Below are 7,190 nucleotides of genomic sequence, written 5' to 3'. Positions count from 1 at the left end.
CAGAACCGGGTCATCTGACTTGAAAGCCCATTCCCAATCCTACACCAGCATGGGCAAATTTGAGGCGAGAGGCACTGTTGGCCGCGGAAAACACCCTGCAGGGTGAGGAGGGAAGGAGGAGGGGTTCTGAGGGAGAAGAACAACGGGTCTAGAGCTGGAACACCTTGGAGGACTTGTCCAGGAGTCAGGTGGAAATTTGCACGTGAAATGCTGAGAAGGCCGTGAGGTCGGGAAGAGGGTGGGGAGGGAGACATAGAAGAGAGCGCTGCTGTGTTAGTTAGGAGGTGGGCACCGGTGGGTTTGCCAAGGAGAACAATGGGTCTGCTTGGAAAAATAGCACGAGCGTGAGACTCCAAAAGTTGGCTAAATGGCTTGTAGGGAGAGAGGAGCAGAATACGTTCTTCTGGGGGTTAAAGCGGGCGAGAGAAACAGAAGAGAGGAGAAAGGATGGAGACGGAGAGACGAGGAAGGTCCTGTTAGCTAGGAGCCCTTCCTCATGACCCTCTGGTCTTTGGAAAAACTACCCCAAACACACAAGCTTCGTGACGCGTGTGGGGTTTTTTGGTGAAAGCCAACAAAAGAGGCTTTCACATCAGGGCCGTGCTGAGTGACACAGAGACTCTGTGCTTAGAGCAGGGACCCAAGGCAGAGGCACCTTGACAACACAAGCCCTGGGAAATTACGGTGATCATGGGCAGCTCTCTGGCCTCTCAGGGGCTGGAGATTCAAGTCCAATTTACCAAACTCTCCATGGAACAGGGAGTCCCTGGCTGAACAAGAATGGGCTGCGGATGGAACTTTAGTCACCCCTTAAGGAGCTATAACTGAGACCAAATCCGGTGAAGGAAGGAGACGGCCAAGGGCAGAATAGAGAGGAGACGGAGGGGACTCTAAACAGAGAGAAGAGCCTGGGGTCTGGCTCTGCCCTGAACCAATTGGTGGGCATTGGAAATCAGCTGACGCCTCTGGGTCTCATGTCCCTGTATGGAAATTCCAGACCCCAAGCCCCCAGAGCTGTTCGCCTTATGATGCTGTGGGCTTTCGGGAAGATTGAGCAGGAAGGTAGAAGCAGTGAAAAGAGCTGCATGTACCGGGCGGGCTGAAGAAGGTTAAAGGAGACAGCGTCCAGTGCTGAGACTGAGAAGGTCATGGGCTGAGCGCTGCCCCTTTGGTTTGATGAAGGCTGACGCCTTCGGGGAGAGTAAGTAGTTGGTCCAGATGGCCGTTCTCCAGCCTAGGAGATCGAGTGCCCGTGATTCCCTTTTTAATAAGATGTGTCCAGTTGGGAAAGTGTCTGTGTACCAAAGTTGTGGCCCCTGTGGTGCCTGCTTGGAGGGGCTGCCCACATGGCGGGGCGGCACATTCTGTCCTGGCTGCTGACCCACTTCCCAGTGCCAGGTGACAGGAACCCTACTGCTCCAACTCGTGGCTCCAAGGATAATTAGGTTCTGATCAGGCGGCTCTGAGAAATGATGCTCCCCTCCCCTAAATGGATGAAAGGCCTCCGGGAGGCAGGAGGGATGTGATCTCCAGTGGCTGTCGGTGTCCCTTCTGTCACTCTGACTTTGACCTTTCCAACTGGCTCTTCACATCCCCTGGCTGCATTGCCTCCAGCCAAAGCGGATGCTGAGAAACTTCACACACAACCTCAACCGCCAGGGGGGCACATGGAGGGATGCTGGGAAGACACCTCCTCTCCGATAAACCCCGCCTTCACTCAGGCACTGCAGGGACCAAGGCAACACAGGACTCCTGCCTCACCACTTCTGCCCTTGCAAGGAATAAGAGCCCATCACTCAACTTCATTCAACAGAGGCTCACCCCTCGCTTTGTTCTCATCTTTTCTCATGTACACTGTCTTCACCAAGCCTTCCGCACCTGCCCCCGTCTAAAATGGAATCTCCATGACACCCATCAGTTCATGCACCTTTTGCCTTGTACGTACGTCCCACTACTCACCATAGTATATATTCATTGGCTGCTTTATTTGTTTAATACTGTTTTTCTCATTAGAATGTCACCTCCGTGAAGGCAGAGACCTTACCTGTCTTGTTCTCTGCTGTCTCCAGGAGACCTAAAAAGCTCCTAGCACTGAATAGTCACTCAACAAATACTGGAGATTGAAAGGATGAGCGGATGGCATTGAGACAGTATGTTTCTGGGGCCCGAGGGCAGAGACCATTGTGTCTGGTTTGCCGTTCTAGTCCTAGTGCTTCACACAGTCTCTGATGCGTCATCGACTCTCAAATATTTGCTGGATGAATACATGCAAGAAGGAAGGGAGGACCGATGTCCGTGCCAGCATCCGGGCAGTGTGACTGGGGAAGTGTACCGGACGGCACGGGGATGGGAGCAGCTGCATGGGCACTAACGAAGAGGAAAAGCCACAAAGAGAAGCCAGGGAGAACCCCAAATGCTCTAGACTCCTGGAGTCACTTGGATGTCTGGTCCGAGGTGAGGAGGCTCCTGTTGTCCAGTGTGAAAGTTGGTCTGCTATCATCACAGGGAGGGATGCTCCAGCCAAAAAGGGTAGACTCTGTCACTAACTGCCTCTGTGACCTTAATCACTGACCCTCTCTGCGCTCCCTAACTGGTTATTTGAATGAATGGATGAATGGATGATGCTGCAGGAACTTTCAGTAGTTCAAACTTTCAACAGAGCGTGAAGGTAGAGGGGGAATGAGATTGACTCAGAGACATTTGCTAGTGCTAACCATTTACGTTTTCATTTTTCAAAGAGTAGAGGAAATTCTTTCACAAGAAACCAGATATGTTTAAAGGCAGCAGGACTGAGCTTGGAAAGAAATATGTGAGTCTGCTTCTCTCTCCCCTTCCTTTCGTTGTGTCATCTTCTCGAGTAAAGTTCCTAGTTCATCCACACTCTCAGCTCAAAGTGTTGGGCTCACATCCTCTGTTTGAATGGAGGATGGATTCCTCTTCTGGGCGCAGAGATTAGATCTGGCGGGTCTCGCTTGGCTTCTAGTCAATAAAACCTTGTGGGCTGTTGGGATTGTTTTCTCCAATAACCCAACAAAAACAGGTCCCGTTGCTTGTCATGAAAAAGACCCCTGAAAGTCGCAGCCACCACTGACTCATGGGGGGTGCACTGCAGTTGTCTCGTTTGAGCGATGACAGGAATGTTTTGGTAACATGAAGTCATTCAATTTGGGAACTGGCTCAACTCATCTTCCACGTGTGCCTGAATTGTTTGCATCTGTGTTTATTAGAATTATCTACTCATACTTTTATGTGCACGCAACGTTCCCTGTGAACCGTTGACTCTCGTTGATACTTCTTGACTATTCCACGTCCGTGGTGCTGTACTAAGTACCTCTCAGCAGCCAGGGGTGGGATGGCAGGGAGCAATTCACCCCATAGGAGCTGAGTGTGCGAAGGAGTGTTTGGGCAATTTCGAGCATGCTGTTACTGGGGAGGGCTTGGGCTAGCCTCCACACCCCAGTCACACTCCCTCACTTAATGAAGCCCTAATGATTCTCCAGATCTCAGTCTAAACATGGCTTCTTCAGGGAAGCTTTTCCTGAGCTCCCTAAGTAGGTCAAGTGGCCCTTTCTTTGTGTTTCTAATATCTGTGCTTTTCCCCTTGAGAAGTGCTATCCGGTAGAAAATGAATGCGAGCCACATATGTAATTTAACTTCTTATTACCTACATATTTAAAAAGTAAATACGAAACTAATGAAATTGACCTTAATAATATATTTTATTCAACCCGAGTGTATTAGTTCCTCAAGGCTGCCATAACAAAGCACCACAAATCAGGCTGCTTAAACAGCAGAAACGTCTGGTCCCAGAGTTGTGGAAGTTAGAAGTTTGAAATCAAGGTATCAGCAGGATTGGTTCCTTCTGGGGTCTGTGAAGGAAGGGTCTGGTCTATGCTACTCTTCAATATTCTGGTGGTTCACTGGAAATCTTTGGCAGTCCTTGGCTTGAAGATGACACTCTTCTTGGGTCTTGACATTGTCCTTCCCTACGTACATATCCCTTTCTCTTTGCATGGTGTTCTTTTTATCAGGACACCAGATAACGTCACCCTACTTCGGTACGACCTCATCACAACTAATCACATCATCAGTGTCTGTATTTCCCAATAAAGTCACACTCTGAGTACTGAGGATTAGGACTTCAATGTATGAGTTTGGGAGGATGTAATTCGACCCATAACATCAAGATATTTGAAGTATTATCATTTCATCATGTAATCAAAATGAAAACTATTGAGATATTTTAATTTTTTCCATATACTATGCCTTTGAAATTCAATGATGAACTTTATAGATAGATAGATGGATATTTACATACATACATACATATACTTATATGTATATTTTATACTTAAAATAACTTAAACTCATACCACTAAATTTTCACCAGAAATATTTTATCTGGGGGTGCCTGGCTGGCTCAGTCAGTGGAGCACACAGCTCTTGACCTCGGGGTTGTAAGCTCAAGCCCCACGTTGGGTGTACAGTTTCCTTAAAAAATAAAATCTTTAAAAAAAGAAAAGAAATATTTTATCTGTATGTAGAGAGTTCATAAAATCTCCAGGGCAAAGTACATTCACATATCCAAATTTTACAAAGCACACTTAAGAGTTTTGCAATAACTGGATTAAGTATCAAAAGAATCATGTTCCTGGGGCATCTGGGAGGCTCAGTCGGTTAAGTGTCTGACTTCGGCTCAGGTCATGATCTCACGCCTGTGAGTTCGAGCCCCACGTCGGGCTCTGTGCTGATAGTTTGGAGCCTGGAGCCTGCCTCAGATTCTGTGTCTCCCTCTCTCCCTGCTCCTCCCCCACTCATGCTCTCTCTCTCTCTCTCTCTCTCTCAAAAATAAATAAACCTTAAAAAAAAATTTAAAAAGAAAGAATCATGTTCCTTTGGTATTTGCAGAGCACACGCACACAGTGGGTCTTCAGTCTTGAGGGAAGATGTAGTTAGTGGTCACAGCTTCCGTTCTATCCCACTGTGGATGTGAGGGATGTCCCTTACCGACGCTGCCAGTCAAATCTCTGACATTCCATACTTACGGGCTTTTCTTGTCTTTGCTCCGTGAGTCAATAAATTACATTATTTCGGTTTTGCCAATTTGGGTAGAATTTTCTGCCACTCGCTGTGAAGAATGCTAACTATCACGGCAAACAAGATCTCATTAATGCACACGTCAGGAGTCACCATTTCCTCCCCACAGACAAGGAAACAGACTGGGAGAACTCGAACAGCATTCCCAAGTTCCTCAGGCCAGGAAGCAGCAGCAGTTAAGATTCACCCGCGTTTATGTCGGACTCCAACCAGGGTGGCGTTTCTAACCGTCCACACGGCCTCCTGAGTGTAGGACACATACAAACCAAAGGAGGCAAGGCAAGAAAATGGTAAATCAGGCTGCAGAAGGACAACACCGAGGCACGAAGTGGAATGGGGAGGTTTTTACTTCCTGCGCCTCATAAAAAGGGAAATGAATTACAGTCATGTACATGGAGTGAAAAGAACTAGCCTTGAAATAGGGAGGCTGAGTAAAGGCTCTTAAGAAATGTGCTTTAACGAGTGGGGAAGAATAATTAGGAGTTATTATGTCAATTGCATGCAAATAGGAACTCTTCAAGTAGTCAAGAGTATTGAAAATAATTTGAGGTTTAACACGATTTTGCCATTCTCCCTGGATTTGCTCTTTGACCAGCTGGTAGTTTTGTGGTTGCTGATGGCTCCTTATGATGCCCACAGAAAATGGATCCATTTGAAAACTTACACTGGGGCTCCGTGAAGTTCGTCCTCCCCATTCAATGAATCATTTGGGACATACCAAACATCAGAATGAAGTACGAATAAGGACTCCCCGGGAAAGGAAACAGTACATCTTGGGGTATAGCAGGCCAGGCACAGAGACACGAGCCCCTTCCCTAGCAGAGACTGGGAGACCCCATTCTCAGAATATCGCATTAGTCCTCACACCCTTCTGCTGGATGGGAAAACCAATGCTCAGAGAGGTTAAGTGACTTGTCCCCGCCACACAGGACATGGGGGGCAAAGCTTGGCTTCACTGTCCTTCATAGGCCCAAAGACCTATATTTAGAGAGCCTGATGGTTTTTCACTTTGCATTTCTTTCTTGTTTGCCTTTATATCTCCCCTAGTGCTTTGTTATGTCTGTGTAATGCCTCCAGGCCCCACCACCCTGTGTTCTCAGGAGGACTCACGGGAACACTAATGACATAACTGGGAGGTCTCAGATGTGCTGACAAACAGATCTCCCACACGGGAGCTCTGGAACCCTTGAGACGTCAGAAGGCTTCCTGGTGAGAAGTTGGAAGGACACCCAGCTCCCAGTTCTGCTCACTGCTCTGTTAACAGAGCATTCCAGTGGCACAGAGTGAACCTAAGCACCTTCTAGGGTTTTTATGAGAAATTTTTTTTTTTCTGGAACATGGCACTTTGGAACGTCCAGTCCCTATCTCCACTTAGAGTTGAGTGAAGTTGAGTATTCTCCTCATTCCATGTGAGAATCAGTGTCCTCATCTATAAAGTGATCAAAGAGTCCCGACTTCATTGTGGCTGTTCAGTGAATTACATCTACGTAACATACAGGCATTTTTCTTCCTAATTGCCTCCCCGCCCTGTGAAATCTGGATGTGTCTCTGTGCTGTATGCATAAAAACAAGATTTTTTTTCTTCACCCAAGAACCAGTTTGCACACTGAGATCTACATCATCTCATGCCATCTTTCTATATCAGGCACTGGATCAAAGTTCCAAGACATCTGTTTCCAAAACAAACCATCAGTGTTAACGCTTGCTGCACAGGCTACTTTAGTCTCAAGTCACTTTCTTCAAGTGCCCAAGAAACACAGGGGCAGATTTGAAGACCCCTGAACCACATGCTCATGCATGTTGTATGTTACACGTCCAGCGCCTCTTTGCAAATTCTGGAGTCTGCCCTTTCTGGCTGGAGATTTAACTTCTCAGCCCTGGCATTCCTCCTGGTTTGGTCCGTCTGGGCTTTTCACAGGCAATCACAGGGCTTAAGGAGGTTTTGCTCACTGCTGATTCGGGGCTGTGGGGCATAAACACATGCCTTCTGGCTACTCTGTCCAGTGCAGTCCACAGATCTATGGGAAGGGAGAAGAGTAAGTAGCTAATGCTTTGCTGTTATTAAATCGTTATAAATCAGGCATGCACAATAA

This window comes from Herpailurus yagouaroundi, unplaced genomic scaffold (assembly GCF_014898765.1).
Source record: "Herpailurus yagouaroundi ecotype Mexico unplaced genomic scaffold, PumYag 28, whole genome shotgun sequence".
Taxonomy (NCBI): Eukaryota; Metazoa; Chordata; class Mammalia; order Carnivora; family Felidae; genus Herpailurus; species Herpailurus yagouaroundi.
Note: the sequence above shows the minus strand (reverse complement) of the source record.